General features: G+C 46.6%; 1 protein-coding gene across 6 annotated transcripts in view; it reads right to left on the bottom strand.

Annotated features, from left to right (window-relative positions):
* Positions 1 to 15,849, bottom strand: part of LOC141100123 (uncharacterized) — a 48,517-nt gene that overhangs the window by 18,078 nt on the left and 14,590 nt on the right. The window lies entirely within an intron of this gene.

The raw sequence follows: 15,849 nt of genomic DNA, 5'->3' as shown, positions 1-15,849 counted from the left end.
AGAACCTTAGAAATTGGCTGTCTCTCTCACTGCTGTTTGTACTTTGTACTAATTTTTTTCTGTCACTTTTAGACTTGTCGACTCTCCTGGTGCAGTGGTTGGCTCCTGGTGCTGCTTTCTGTCATGGGGAGGACAACACTGTCTATGTAAGTATAGAAGCTTTGGAGATGTCTGTCTCTCTGAATGCTTTTTCTGTTCCTTGTAGACTGGCTGACTCTCTGGTACAGTGGGTGTCTCCTGGTGCAGCGGTTTTCTACAGGTCGTCTCCTATTGCTGCTTTCTGTCATGGTGAGGACAACACTGTCTATGTAAGTATAGAAGCTTTGGAGATGTCTGTCTCTCTGAATGCTTTTTCTGTTCCTTGTAGACTGGCTGACTTTCTGGTGCAGTGGGTGTCTCCTGGTCCAGCGGTTTTCTACTGGTCGTCTCCTGGTGCTACTTTCTCTCGTGGTGAGGACAACACGGTCTATGTAAGTATAGAAGCTTTGTAAATGTCTGTCTCTCTGAATGCTTTATCTGCTCCTTGTAGACTGGCTAACTCTCTGGTGCAGTGCTTGACTTCTGGTGCAGCGGTTTTCTACTGGTTGTCTCCTGGTGCTGTGGTTGTCTCCTGTTGCTGCCGTCTGTCCCTGGCCTGTGCTGTCTGCTGTGGTGTTGGACTACTGCCTGTAATGTAAGTATTGGTGTCCATTGTTTTGTTTTTTTATCTACATTGTTTTTGGATCTTTACAAGTTTAATTTTTTTTATCTGTTCTTTTCTGTAATGTTTCACTTGACTGCTGTCTGCTCTTCAAAATGTCCTCAAGCGAAGAACTGAAGTCTTCCCAGGGAGGACCTGACAAAGATTATGCAATCATATTTGCCATACTGATTGGTATGTATTGACTGGCAATACTCCACATGTGTTAACCCCTTCATGACCCAGCCTATTTTGACCCTAATGACCTGGCCATTTTTTGCAATTTTGACCAGTGTCCATTTATGAGGTAATAACTCTGGAACGCTTCAACGCATCCTAGCGATTCTGAGATTGTTTTTTCGTGACATATTTGGCTTCATGTTAGTGGTAAATTTAGGTCGATAATTTTTGCGTTTGTGAAAAAAACGGAAATTTGGCGAAAATTTTGAAAATTTCACAATTTTCACATTTTGAAGTTTTATTCTGTTAAACCAGAGAGTTATGTGACACAAATTACTTAATAAATAATATTTCCCATATGTCTACTTTACATCAGCACAATTTTGGAAACAAAATTTTTTTTTTGTTAGAAAGGGTTAAAAGTTGACCAGCGATTTCTCATTTTTACAACAAAATTTACAAAACCATTTTTTTCAGGGACCACCTCACATTTGAAGTCACTTTGAGGGGTCTATATGGCAGAAAATACCCAAAAGTGACACCATTCTAAAAACTGCACCCCTCAAGCTACTCAAAACTACATTCAAGAAGATTATTAACCCTTCAGGTGCTTCACAGGAACTAAAGCAACATGGATGGAAAAAATGGACATTTTAATTTTTTCAACAAAAATTTTATTTTAGCATAAATTTTTTCATTTTCACATGGGTAACAGGATAAAATGGATCCTAAAATTTGTTGGGCAATTTCTCCTAAGTACACCGATACCTCATATGTGGTTATAAACCACTGTTTGGGCGCACGGCAGGGCTCAGAAGGGAAGGAGTACCATTTGACTTTTTGAATGGAAAATATGCTGGAATATTTAGAGGTTGCCATGTCGCGTTTGGAGAGCCCCTGTGCGCCTAAACATTGGAGCTTCCCCACAAGTGACCCCATTTTGGAAAATAGACCCTCCAAGGAACTTATCTAGATGCATAGTGAGCACTTTGAACCCCCAAGTGCTTCACAAATTGATCCGTAAAAAAAAAAAAAAAGGACTTTTTTTTCACAAATTTTCTTTTAGCCTCAGTTTTTTCATTTTCACATGGGCAACAGGATAAAATGGATTATAAGATGTGTTGGACAATTTCTCCTGAGTACACCGATACCTCATATGTGGTCATAAACCACTGTTTGGGCGCACGGCAGGGCCCGGAAGGGAAGGAGCGCCATTTGACTTTTTGAATGGAAAATTAGCTCCAATCGTTAGCGGACACCATGTCGTGTTTGGAGAGCCCCTGTGTGCCTAAACATTGGAGCCCCCCACAAGTGACCCCATTTTGGAAACTAAACCCCCCAAGGAACTTATCTAGATGTGTGGTGAGAACTTTGAACCCCCAAGTGCTTCACAGAAGTTTATAACGCAGAGCAGTGAAAATAAAAAATCATTTTTTTTCCTTAAAAATGATTTTTTAGCCCGCTATTTTTTATTTTCACAAGGGTAACAGGAGAAATTGGACCACAAAAGTTGTTGTGCAATTTGTCCTGAGTACACTGATACCCCATATGTGGGGGGGAACCACTGTTTGGGAGCATTGGAGAGCTCAGAAGGGAAGAAGCGCGATTTTGGAAAGCAGACTTTGATGGAGTGTTGCGTTTGCAGAGCCCCTGACAGGCCCGAATTGGCCACTTACCCAACCGGGCATTTTACCACTGGGCCGCCATTTTTATGCACTTATGGGCCGCTGGCTGGGCGCCCGCTCCTCTGGCCGCTTGCCAGATAATGCGGCGGCGGGTCGGTCTTTTTTCCTGCCGCCGGCCCTTTAAATTTTTGGGCAAGGCGGCAGGCAGCGCTGCGGCACCCTAGGGGGTTAAGAACGTGCCGCGGTGATGCTGCATGTCATCGGACGTTCTTTGAGGGCGGAGCCAGAGACTGCTGGTCGGGGGGGAAACAGTTGCCGCACAAAGTTGCGACATGGAGAAAGGATCGTGCGCTCGGCTCACCTCACACCAGCAGCTCGTCCTCGAAAGCCCCGCGGAAGTATTCCTGTTGCTTCGCACTCCATCTTCTCCCCACCTGACAGTGAGTGTCCGTGGGGGCGGCATTATGCACTCTGCTACCAGCAGCACCTACAATTTAGCCTGAACGCTGGTGCTGCTGGTAGTGTGCAAAGGCTTGTAAGTGATGAGATCACAGGAGGGAAGGAGTCAGGGCCCCCGATCATGTGACCCCTGTCTCCTCTCCTGCTGTGACCTCATCACAGGTCCTGTGCGCACAGCACAGAGAGTAGCCATTTATGTGGATTGTGGCTCTGCGGGTGAAGGTTGGTGTCGGAGGCTCCATTATTCTCTATGTGGAGTGCGGGTGGAGGTCAGTGCTGGAGGCTCCATTATTCTCTATGTGGAGTGCGGCTCTGCGGGTGGAGGTCGGTGCCGGTGGCTCCATTATTCTCTATGTGGAGTGCGGGTGGAGATCAGTGCTGGAGGCTACATTATTCTCTATGTGGAGTGTGGCTCTGCGGGTGGTGGTAGGTGCCAGAGGCCCCATTATTCTCTATGTGGAGTGCGGCTCTGCGGGTGGAGGTAGGTGCCGGTGGCTCCATTATTCTCTTTGTGGAGTGCGGGTGGAGGTCGGTGCTGGAGGCTCCATTATTTTCTGTGGAGTGCGGCTCTGCGGGTGGAGGTCGGTGCCGGTGGCTCCATTATTCTCTATGTGGAGTGCGGCTCTGCGGGTGGAGGTCGGAGCTGGAGGCTCCATTATTCTCTATGTGGAGTGCGGCTCTGCGGGTGGAGGTCGGTGCTGGAGGCCCCATTATTCTCTATGTGGAGTGTGGCTCTGCAGGTGGAGGTAGGTGCTGGTGGCTTCATTATTCTCTATGTGGAGTGCGGGTGGAGGTCGGTGCTGGAGGCTTCATTATTCTCTGTGGAGTGCGGCTCTGGGGGTGGAGGTCGGTGCTGGAGGCTCCATTATTCTCTATGTGGAGTGTGGCTCTGCGGGTGGAGGTCGGTGCCGAAGGCTCCATTATTCTTTATGTGGAGTGCGGCTCTTTGAGTGGAGGTAGGTGCTGGAGGCTCCATTATTCTCTATGTGGAGTGCGGCTCTGCGGGTGGAGGTCGGTGCTGGAGGCTCCATTATTCTCTATGTGGAGTGCGGCTCTGCGGGTGGAGGTCGGTGCTGGAGGCTCCATTATTCTCTGTGTGGAGTGCGGATCTGCGGGTGGAGGTCAGTGCTGGAGGCTCCATTATTCTCTATGTGGAGTGCGGCTCTGCGGGTGGAGGTCGGTGCTGGAGGCTCCATTATTCTCTATGTGGAGTGCGGCTCTGCGGGTGGAGGTCGGTGCTGGAGGCTCCATTATTCTCTGTGTGGAGTGCGGATCTGCGGGTGGAGGTCAGTGCTGGAGGCTCCATTATTCTCTGTGTGGAGTGCGGCTCTGCGGGTGGAGGTTGGTGCTGGAGATTCCCCATTACTGGGCACAGGGGGCAGTAACCTTTTCAGAGCTGAGACTATCTTGGTGCTTTTTTGTTGTCTCCCGGAAGAAGCTAGAGGGCGAAACGCGCGTCGGGGCGCGGGGATCTTTGCACAGGATTGCTAACATCACCATAATTTGGTCTAAGGTAATTACTAGTTGGATTGCTTCTCTACCATGTTATTTAAGGTGTCATAGGTTTACTTAAGCTTATGTCGCATTGGCGCTTTATGATAGCGGGGTTGGATTGCTTTTTCCTTATTATGTTGATATGATGGCTTTATATGGTACTGGTATTGTGTCTTATCTCTGAAATTATGTAAGATTTTTATACATAGAGTGAGATATGCGATTGTATACTACATGCCTCAGTGGCGCCTAATAACGGCAAGGTCAGATTGCTTCCCCTTTTAGGGTTGCTATAATAACTAGATGATATCGGTATTTTGTCTAAGGCTGGTTTCACATTAGCGCATTTTCAGCGCGCGCACGGCCGGGGGTAGCTCCGCCCCCGAGCCGGCTCTCTGCCCGGCGTGCCCGCCCCTTCCTTGTAGCGCCGCCTCCTAGCGGACAGCGGCGCCTGCGATCGGCGCACCCTATCTTTAGCATAGGGTGCGCCGATCATGCGCAGGCCGTGCGCTAGTTGCGCTTTGACCTGCGCTGCGCACTTTTGACGGTGCGCCGTGCGCGCCAAAATCCGAAAAGTTTGATTTTGGCGCGCACGGCGCACCGTCAAAAGTGCGCAGCGCAGGTCAAAGCGCAACTAGCGCACGGCCTGCGCACGATCGGCGCACCCTATGCTAAAGATAGGGTGCGCCGATCGCAGGCGCCGCTGTCCGCTAGGAGGCGGCGCTACAAGGAAGGGGCGGGCACGCCGGGCAGAGAGCCGGCTCGGGGGCGGAGCTACCCCCGGCCGTGCGCGCGCTGAAAATGCGCTAATGTGAAACCAGCCTTATTCCATAAATTATGCAGGGATATTAGGTACCTTTTTCATGCATTTTGGTGTGCTTTTTCACACTACATACAGTGGGGCAAAAAAGTATTTAGTCAGTCAGCAATAGTGCAAGTTCCACCACTTAAAAAGATGAGAGGCGTCTGTAATTTACATCATAGGTAGACCTCAACTATGGGAGACAAACTGAGAAAAAAAAATCCAGAAAATCACATTGTCTGTTTTTTTTTCATTTTATTTGCATATTATGGTGGAAAATAAGTATTTGGTCAGAAACAAAATTTCATCTCAATACTTTGTGATATATCCTTTGTTGGCAATGACAGAGGTCAAAAGTTTTCTGTAAGTCTTCACAAGGTTGCCACACACTGTTGGTATGTTGGCCCATTCCTCCATGCAGATCTCCTCTAGAGCAGTGATGTTTTTGGCTTTTCGCTTGGCAACATGGACTTTCAACTCCCTCCAAAGGTTTTCTATAGGGTTGAGATCTGGAGACTGGCTAGGCCACTCCAGGACCTTGAAATGCTTCTTACGAAGCCACTCCTTTGTTGCCCTGGCGGTGTGCTTTGGATCATTGTCATGTTGAAAGACCCAGCCACGTTTCATCTTCAATGCCCTTGCTGATGGAAGGAGGTTTTCACTCAAAATCTCACGATACATGGCCCCATTCATTCTTTCATGTACCCGGATCAGTCGTCCTGGCCCCTTTGCAGAGAAACAGCCCCAAAGCATGATGTTTCCACCACCATGCTTTACAGTAGGTATGGTGTTTGATGGATGCAACTCAGTATTCTTTTTCCTCCAAACACGACAAGTTGTGCTTCTACCAAACAGTTCCAGTTTGGTTTCATCAGACCATAGGACATTCTCCCAAAACTCCTCTGGATCATCCAAATGCTCTCTAGCAAACTTCAGACGGGCCCGGACATGTACAGGCTTAAGCAGTGGGACACGTCTGGCACTGCAGGATCTGAGTCCATGGTGGCGTAGTGTGTTACTTATGGTAGGCCTTGTTACATTGGTCCCAGCTCTCTGCAGTTCATTCACTAGGTCCCCCCGCGTGGTTCTGGGATTTTTGCTCACCGTTCTTGTGATCATTCTGACCCCACGGTGTGGGATTTTGCGTGGAGCACCAGATCGAGGGAGATTATCAGTGGTCTTGTATGTCTTCCATTTTCTAATTATTGCTCCCACAGTTGATTTCTTCACTCCAAGCTGGTTGGCTATTGCAGATTCAGTCTTCCCAGCCTGGTACAGGGCTACAATTTTGTTTCTGGTGTCCTTTGACAGCTCTTTGGTCTTCACCATAGTGGAGTTTGGAGTCAGACTGTTTGAGGGTGTGCACAGGTGTCTTTTTATACTGATAACAAGTTTAAACAGGTGCCATTACTACAGGTAATGAGTGGAGGAAAGAGGAGACTCTTAAAGAAGAAGTTACAGGTCTGTGAGAGCCAGAAATCTTGTTTGCTTGTTTCTGACCAAATACTTATTTTCCACCATAATATGCAAATAAAATGAAAAAAAAAACAGACAATGTGATTTTCTGGATTTTTTTTTTCTCAGGTTTGTCTCCCATAGTTGAGGTCTACCTATGATGTAAATTACAGACGCCTCTCATCTTTTTAAGTGGTGGAACTTGCACTATTGCTGACTGACTAAATACTTTTTTGCCCCACTGTATATACATTATTTTTAGAAGGATTATTTTTCCGTGCTTATGGTTTGTGCATTTTTCCCCGTTGGGGTATGTTATGAGTAAATTATTATGTATTCTGTAATTTTTATAAAAATTGGAATATTTTGATATTCAATAAAATTGTATTTTTTACATGTTTAGTTGGTTCGCTTCCTTTGGGGATAATTAGTGAATTCTTTTTACCCCAGTGTGTATTCTTTCTAAGAATCATAGCATTTTGTTCCTTTTCCTCTGGTAGATACATGTGATCCAAGTATGGAAAACAGGAAGTAACGAAACACATATTACAATGTCCCTTTCCTGTCCCCACACACAGTATAATGTTCCCACAGTATCACCAACCCCCATATACAGTATAATGTTCCCCCAGTACCGCCATCCCCCACACGCAGTATTATGTTCCCCACTACCGTCACCCCCACACACAGTATAATATTCCCAAAGTACTGCCATCCCCCACACAGTATAATATTCCCACAGTACTGCCATCCCCCACACAGTATAATATTCCCACAGTACTGCCATCCCCCACACAGTATAATGTTCCCCCAGTACCGCCATCCCCCCCCCATACACAGAGGTGAGCGGATCCGTGTGTGTGTGTACGAGGTGTACGGAGCGGAGCTGTGTGTGTGTGTATAAGGTGTACGGAGCAGAGCCGCGAGTGTGTGAAGTGTACGGAGCGGAGCCGCACGTGTACAAGGTGTATGGAGCGGAGCCGCACGTGCATGTATGGAGCGGAGCTGCGTGTGTGCAAGGTGTATGGAGCGGAACCGCATGTGTACAAGGTTTACGGAGTGGAGCCATTTGTGTACAAGGTTTACAGAGAGTGACCACGTGCGTACAAGGTGTACGGAGCAGAGCCGCATGTGTACGAGGTTTACGGAGTGGAGCCATGTGTGTACTGAGTTGAGCCGTGTGTGTGCAAGGTGTACAGAACGGAGCTGTGTGTACGAGGCATAAAAAGCGGAACCGTGTGTGTATGATGTATGTGGTGCCATACGTGTACAAGGTGTATGGTGGGGAGCATTCATACCTCCCAGCGGGACAGTCCCGATTTTGAGAGAGATACTGCCCCGGCTGGGAGATTACTTTTCGCGCGGACACAGGAGTACACGGCGGAGCCCCGAGGAGCACTTTAAAATTCGCATGTGACGTTCCACTGGAAGTGACGGGCTAGAAGCTGACAAGAAATTAGGTAATTTCGGGAGGAGATTGTGACGGAACCATGGAGGCACTTTAGGGAATGCTTCAGATCCATCACCGTGTCCTCCTCCAACAGCGCGGACAGCAGGATCACCTTGAACTCGGGGATGCCGGCCATGTGAGCGGATCATGATATGTCCTGCATCGGGAGGCTCAGGTGGGCACTACAGTGGGAGCCGGGCTGCTATAGTATCATTAGAGAATCTTTCTTTCTATCTCTGTTTCTTTATCTCTCTAACCTTTCTTTTTCTCTCTGTTCTTTCTTTCCCTTCTTTCTCTCTGTTTTTTTTCTCTCTGTTCTTTCTTTCTTTTCCTCAGTACCAGTCAGTGTGCCCACAGTACCAATAGAATAAGGGGGGTAGGAAACTAGGTGGCACTGGTCACTTTGAGCCTCTCATACTTTTTACTGGTGTATAATCATATGCCCTGAGCACCCCCATAAAGAGGGCCAGCCCCAGACAACAGGGTACAAACAAATCACTATTACTATCAGTCCAAGTGGACAATTATATACGTAAAGTTAATGGTGTCCCTGTGCCAAGCAGTGCAGAGGATCAGAATACACTGAGGAGACTGAGTAGCGGGGTTTGGGAAGAAGAATTATATGGGGCCCATTACACTGTATGAAGTAATATATGGTGTCCATTATACTGTATGCAGTAATATATGTGGCCCATAATACTGTATGGAGCATTACGTGGGGATAGGGGATGACTTTCTGTTTGTTGTGGCTCTGACCACTGGGACCCCCATGATCCTAGGAAACGTAGCTTTGAAGAGCACCATGTAAGTGGAGCTGTGGTAAATCATACACACTGTGGTGCCATTCACATTTTGCTCTTCAAATAACTCCTTAAAGAGATTGATGAGGAGACAACAAACTATAGCAAAAATTCACTGATCGGGGTGAGGAGTGTCAGGCTGTGTGCACACGCTGCGGATTCTGCTGCAGATTCGCTGTGGATTTGGCCGCTGCGGTGTACAGTAGCATAATATCCTATGGAAAAAAACCGCTGTGCAGACGCTGCAGAATTTTCCGCGCGGATTTGCTGCGGTTTCCAAACCGCAGAAAGAATTGACATGTCAATTCTTTCTGCGGATTCCGCTGCGGTTTGCCATCTCCTCCATTGTGGAGATGAGAAACCGCAGGGCAAAAGCGCAGGTCTTTTGACCTGCAGATTTACCTGCGGATTTTCCAAAAAACGCGCGGCCAAATCCGCAGAGCATTCCGCAGTGTGTGCACATACCCTTATAGTTTGTGGGGTTTGGGGCAGGGCTGCTTTTTTGTCCCAGTCCGGCCTGGCCCCTGATGTGCCTAAACAGTAGAAACCCCCCACAAGTGACCCCATTTTGGAAACTAGACCCCCAAAGGAGCTTATCTAGATATGTAGTGAGCACTTTGAACCCCCAAGTGCTTCACAGAAGTTTATAAACGCAGAGCCGTGAAAATAAAAAATCTTTGTTTTTCCTCAAAAAATGATTTTTTAGCCTGCAATTTTTTATTTTCACAAGGGTAACAGGAGAAATTGGACCCCAAATGTTGTTGTACAGTTTGTCCTGAGTACGCTGGTACCCCATATGTGGGGGGGAGGAACCACTGTTCGGGCACACGTCGGGGCTCGGGAAGGGAAGTAGTGACGTTTTGAAATATCAACTTGATGGAATGGTCTGCGGGCGCCACATTACATTTGCAGAGCCTCTTTTTTCCCACAAAAATCATTTTTTTAGCCCCCAATTTTCTATTTTCCCAAGGGTAACATGAGAAATTAGACGCCCAAAGTTGTTGTGCAATTTTTCCTGAGTACGCTGATACCCCATATGTGGGGGTAAACCACTGTTTGGGCATACGTCGGGGCTCGGAATGGAGGGAACGCTGGTTGACTTTTTGAACGCAAAATTGGCTGGAATAAATCGTGGTGCCATGTCGCGTTCGGGGACCCGTAATGTGTCTAAACAGTCGAAACCCCTCAATTCTAACTCCAGCTCTAACCCCAACACACCCCTAACTCTACCCTAATCATAACCCTAACCACAACCCTAAAACCAACACACCCCTGACCCTAATCCCAACCCTAACCCCAACACACCCCTAACCCTAATCCCAACTCTAACCCTAACCACAAGCCCAAGCCTAACCCTAATCCCAACCCACCCCTAACCCTATTTCTAACCCTAATTCCAACCCTAACCTTATTTCTAATCCTATTTCGAACCCTAACCCTAATGGAAAAATAAAGAAATAAAAATTATTTTATGTGTGCCTACCTACGGGGGTGATAAACAGGGGGTGTATTTACTGTTTTTTTTTTTCATTTTGATTACTGTGAGAGTTTAATCACAGTAATCAAAATGAAAAATGAATGGGCAGCCGGCAAATTCATGGGCACCGTCATCTTGTAAAATGGCATGCGCCCGCCATTTTCCAAGATGGCGGCGCCCATGATTCAGGACGGCGGGACCCCGGGAGCCACAACAGGACATCGGAGGTACCGGGGGGGGGGGGGGGGGTTTAGTAGAGGGGGATCAGATGATGACGGCGGCGGGGGCCCATCGCCCCCCCCATTCGGTGTGTGTGTGTGGGGGGGTTTGGGTCGGGTCTCGGTATCCAGCCATGTCCGATGCTACTGCAGCATCGGCCATGCCTGGATTGTAATATTTCACCAAATTTCATTGGTGAAATATTACAAATCGCCCTGATTGGCTGTTTCACTTTTAACAGCCAAATCAGAGCAATCGTAGGCACGTGGGGGCTAAGCCACGCCCCCTGGGGTTAACTCTAAGGTGTCCTCTGTGTGCTGGTCGGGTGACTTTTCAGTGACCCCCGGTCACCTCACCCGCAGGGGGGCAATCAATTCATGACACCACATATTCGTCATGGGTCGTATTGGCACGACTTTTCACGACGCCTATGTGGCGTCAAAGGTACATGTAATTTCTGTACAGGTACCTGGCAGTGATGAAGAGCAGGAGCAGTCCAGTGGAAATGATTCTTTCCAGGGTCGTTGGGCTCATGTGTCTCAGGAGGAAAGACGGGGTGAAAGTATTCATTTCATCAGAGTTGTAATACAAATTATTTTTTCAGTTTTTTTTCTATTTGATCTATAGGTTTCACAACGGGTCGAAGCCAATACTAGATATTGACAATGAGCAACTAATCCACCTTGTGCAAGAGCGAGTACTGTTGTGGGACACCCATGACCGTCAGCACTCCGACAATGTGGTGATTCGACTTCTCTGGGAAGAAGTGGCAACATCCTGCTGGCTGATTGGGACCGTGCCACTCCGCGAGCAAGAAGTGATTTTGGTAAGTATTGCAATGTGGTCTGACGCAACAGTGAGCCTGTGAATGGATGTGCATTGCTTTCCAATTAATTTTTTCTTTTTTTCCCCCTTTACAGTGAAGAGAATCAAAATCCGTTGGCGCGTTCGATAAAGGTCGCTTCAACAAGAACATGAGAGTGGAGATTCAGGTTTGAAGTGGTTCTGCTCAAAGGATCCGAAAATACAAATACCACCGGAACCTTGCATTTCTGAGACCTGCGCTTGCTCAGCGACCGCAAGTATATATATATTTTTTATTTTCTTTTTAAGGTTTTATTTTATTTTCCACACAGAACCTGGAGCAGCATAACACAACCTGGATTTTGTCACTAATGTTTTTCTCTTCTTTTCCACACAGAACCTTGTGCAGCACCACACAATCCAGATCATCCTCTGTTGAAGCGGCCCCTCATCTACCAGCCACTGAACAGATGCAGTCCCAATCTTCCACCAGCGATGGAGAAACCTTGCAGGCTTCACAGGCTGGGGAACAGGCAGCTGATCCATCAGGTTTTCCCCTCTCCCAGCCCTCTGCCGCTGCTTTTGCTGGGTCTTCTCGAGTTTATGCACTTACGCTCGGTCTTCCAGGATGGGATTAGGTTGATTGGTGACAGAGTGAAGAGTGTTTTCAAGGATGTCAATAAACGCCTTGACCGCCTGGAATCCGACCTTGAGATACCAGCGCGACATTTTTTTTCTGCAATAGAGTGGAGCGTGTCGGAAAACCTTACGCCTCAACTCCAGCTGAAAGTCATGCAGGCCTGCCAGGCTGCTTACAGCCACGCATTGCAGCAGGCCGGAGGATATTACCAGCAGCCTGTTTTCCAACTCCCACAGCACCGAACTATCCTTCACCACTACTGCTCCAGTTCACAGATCGACCACGCTGCCAAATTCATTACCCCGGCAGCATCCACCATGCTCTAGAGTCCAGCACCCATGCAGCCAGCAGTATCCACGACAATGCCCAGTGCAGCACCTCTGTCCAGTCCTGCACCCCCGCGCAACCATCACTATCCACGATGCTGCCCAGGCCAGCACCCCTGCTGCCAGCAGTATCTACAATGTGGCCCAATCCAGCACCATGCCAGATGACTGCTACAGACGCCACCACTCCCACTCGGCCAAGAAAACAGAGGACAAAAAAAAAAAAAATTTTTCCACCAGAACGAAAACCCGGAGCCAAAAAACCATTCCCACATTGAACCCACCACCTCCACCCTCACCTACCAATTTGTCACTACCTTCCCTTGTGCCTTTGTCTGTACCTTCCAGTTTGTCTATTGATTGGTAATCATGCAATATAACAGGTTCCTCAGGTTGTAAGTTTGGTCGCTCTTTCACCAGGATGCAGTTGTGCAGAACAACACATGCTTTCACAGTCTCAATAATAGTGTCAATTTTTAGATTAATGGATGTTCACAAAAGGCGCCATTTAGATACCAGAAATCCAAATACACACTCCATGGTTCTTCGTGCCCTTGTCAGTCGGTAGTTGTACAATTTTTTTGTGCAGGTTAAGTTCTGACTTGAGTATGGTTTAATGAGGTTGGCACACATTTGGAACGCCTCATCCCCAACAACAACAAAAAAGGCATTGGTGGTCCGACAGTGTTGGGAAGAGGTCGTGGCGGAAAATTAAAATCATTCCCAAACAGAGGTTGGCCCATGTCAGAGTTTTTGATCGTCTGCGAGTCATTTCCTTGTCCAAATGAGCCAATGTCCATGGCACCAAATCTACACTTGGCATCTGCAATAGCCATTAGAACAATGGAAAAGTATTTTTTATAATTTAATTACTCTGTTCCACTTCCAGCAGGTTTCATAATCCTAATGTGTTTGCCGTCCACAGCCCCTACAGTTAGGAAAATTACAAATTCCCAGGAATTTTGAAGCATTTTCCAGCCAGAGTTCAGTTGTGGGTTGGGGGAGGAATTCTTGCCGCAGAACGTCAGCTAAAGCATGAAAGGTGTCTCCAATAATCCCAGAAAGGGCGAACACTCCAATCTTGAATTAAAAATGGAGTGATGACAAAGTCTCTCCGGTAGCCAGGAATCTGCGGAACAGAAAATGAGAAAAAAATAAGTCAGTACATGGATTTTATAGCCAGGTGTTTCTTTTTCCAAATTACGTACCTCAGGGTGACCAAAAGACGTTCCTCAGCAGAAATTGCTCAACGAAGCTGTGTGTCCTGCCTGGTGATGGATCCTCGGACATGTAGCAGCAAGTCATGGAAGCTCTGTTCTGACATTCTCGTGTAGTAAAAAAACTTCTCTGGGTTTTGCCGCAGCTCTGTGTACAAAGAGTAGTAGGCTCCACGGCTCTCTCGGAGTTAAAGCATGGGGTGCTGCCAATAGCGACGACGACGTCTTCTCCATCTTTCTCTTCTTCTTTGTTCTCGACAAGCAAAAGCAAAGGCAGCAGCCAATTTCACTTGTAAATCCAGATCTTCATAGAAGCTGTCCATGTAAAGATCCATCTTGCAGCTGGATACAGCAGCTAAAGACGAGGATTTCCTCAGTGCAGTGTGTATATATATATATATATCCCATGAGATGCGCCTACTGGGTGTCTGATGTCAGGGAAAAACTACTGCAAGACATTGGAAATTTCTAACGCATGCGCATGAAAAACGCATACAAACGCAGCGTTTTTTTGTTGTCATGAGTAAGATGATGCGGATAAAAAACGCTGCTTAAACATGCGTTTGCGTATGCAGTTGATACGCTGCGCACAGATATGCTAATGTGAACCTAGCCTAAATAAGTAGTAAAGCTGCATGGGATGGTCACCAGCCAGTATTTGTATAGATTCAGCTTGTCTGCATTGTTGGGTCTGGTGTCTCATCTTCCTCTTGACAATACCCCACAGATTCTCTATGGGGTTTAGGTCAGGTGAGTTTGCTGGCCAATCAAGCACAGTGATACTGTTGTTTTTAAACCAGGTACTGGTACTTTGGCAGTGTGGACAGGTGCCAAGTCCTGCTGGAGAATGAAATTTCCATCTCCAAAAAGCTTGTCGGCAGAGGGAAGCATGAAGTGATGTAACATTTCCAGGTAGACGGCTGCGCTCACTTTGGTCTTGATAAAACACAGTGGCCCTACACCAGCAGATGACATGGCTCCCCAAAAGATCACTGATTGTGGAAACTTCACACTAGACCTCAAGTAGTTTGGATTGTGGCCTCTCCACTCTTCCTCCAGACTCTGGGACCTTGATTTCTAAATGAAATGCAAAATTTACTTTTATCTGAAAACAATACCTTGGAACACTGAGGAACAGTCCAGTTCTTTTTCTCCTTGGCCCAGGTAAGTCGCTTCTGACGACGTCTATTGGTCATGAGTGGCTTGACACAAGGAATGTGCACTTGTAGCCCATGTCCTGGATAAGTCTGTGTCTAGTGTCTCTTGAAGCAATGACTCCAGCAGAAGTCCACTCATTGTGAATCTTCCCAAAATTTTTGAATGGCCTTTTCTTAACAATCCTTTCATGGCTGTGGTTATCCCTGTTGCTTGTGCGGCTTTCTCTACCAAACTTTTTCCTTCCACTAAACTTTACAATAATATGCTTGGATACAGCACTCTGTGAACAGCCAGCTTCTTTAGCAATTACCTTTTGTGGCTTACCCTCCTTGTGGAGTGTGTCAGTGACTGCCTTCTGGACATCTGTCAAGTCAGCAGTCTTCCCCATGATTGTAGAGCCTACTGAAACAGACTAAGGGACCTTTTTAAACTCTTTGGAAGCCTTTGCAGGTGTTTTTGTTCATTTTTTTTCCATTTACTGAGATAATTACTTTTGGGTTTTCATTGGCTGTAAGCCATAATCATCAACTAACAGAAATAAACACCTGAACTAGATCACTCTGTTTGTAATGACTCTATAATATATGAGCATCAATATTTATATTTAAGAACTGAAATAATTAACTTTTTGATGATATTCTACACAGTGATAGTTTAAAATTAAGACAGACATAACATCTCATGATACAAGAACTGACACCTGCTCATGACGTGCTATGCCTGTTTTTGGTCATTAAAGATGCCATAGGTTCTCCATGTTTTGCCTTAATAGCTCCTCCGCTTATTTCAGTATTTAGGTATTTGATCATGTCACCGTTTCTTTTTGCCTGTATTCCGGTTTGAAAAATACGTTTGCATGCCCCCTTAGTACATGCTCCTCATAGAAGCTTTATGATGTGCTGTTCGTAATGGAGTCCAATAAGGTCACAAGTAGAGATATGCAAAGCTAGGATAGGATAACACCTTAGTATGTACAGTATATAATTGTAATTTCCAGATACATTCAAAGGTGACACTTTAAAGGGAATCTGTCAGCAGATTTTTGTTATATAATCTGAGGACTG

This window comes from Dendrobates tinctorius, unplaced genomic scaffold, assembly GCF_039654945.1.
Source record: "Dendrobates tinctorius isolate UK_male_01 unplaced genomic scaffold, ASM3965494v1 ptg000103l, whole genome shotgun sequence".
Lineage (NCBI taxonomy): Eukaryota > Metazoa > Chordata > Amphibia > Anura > Dendrobatidae > Dendrobates > Dendrobates tinctorius.
This window is presented reverse-complemented; position numbering and strand designations above follow the sequence as displayed.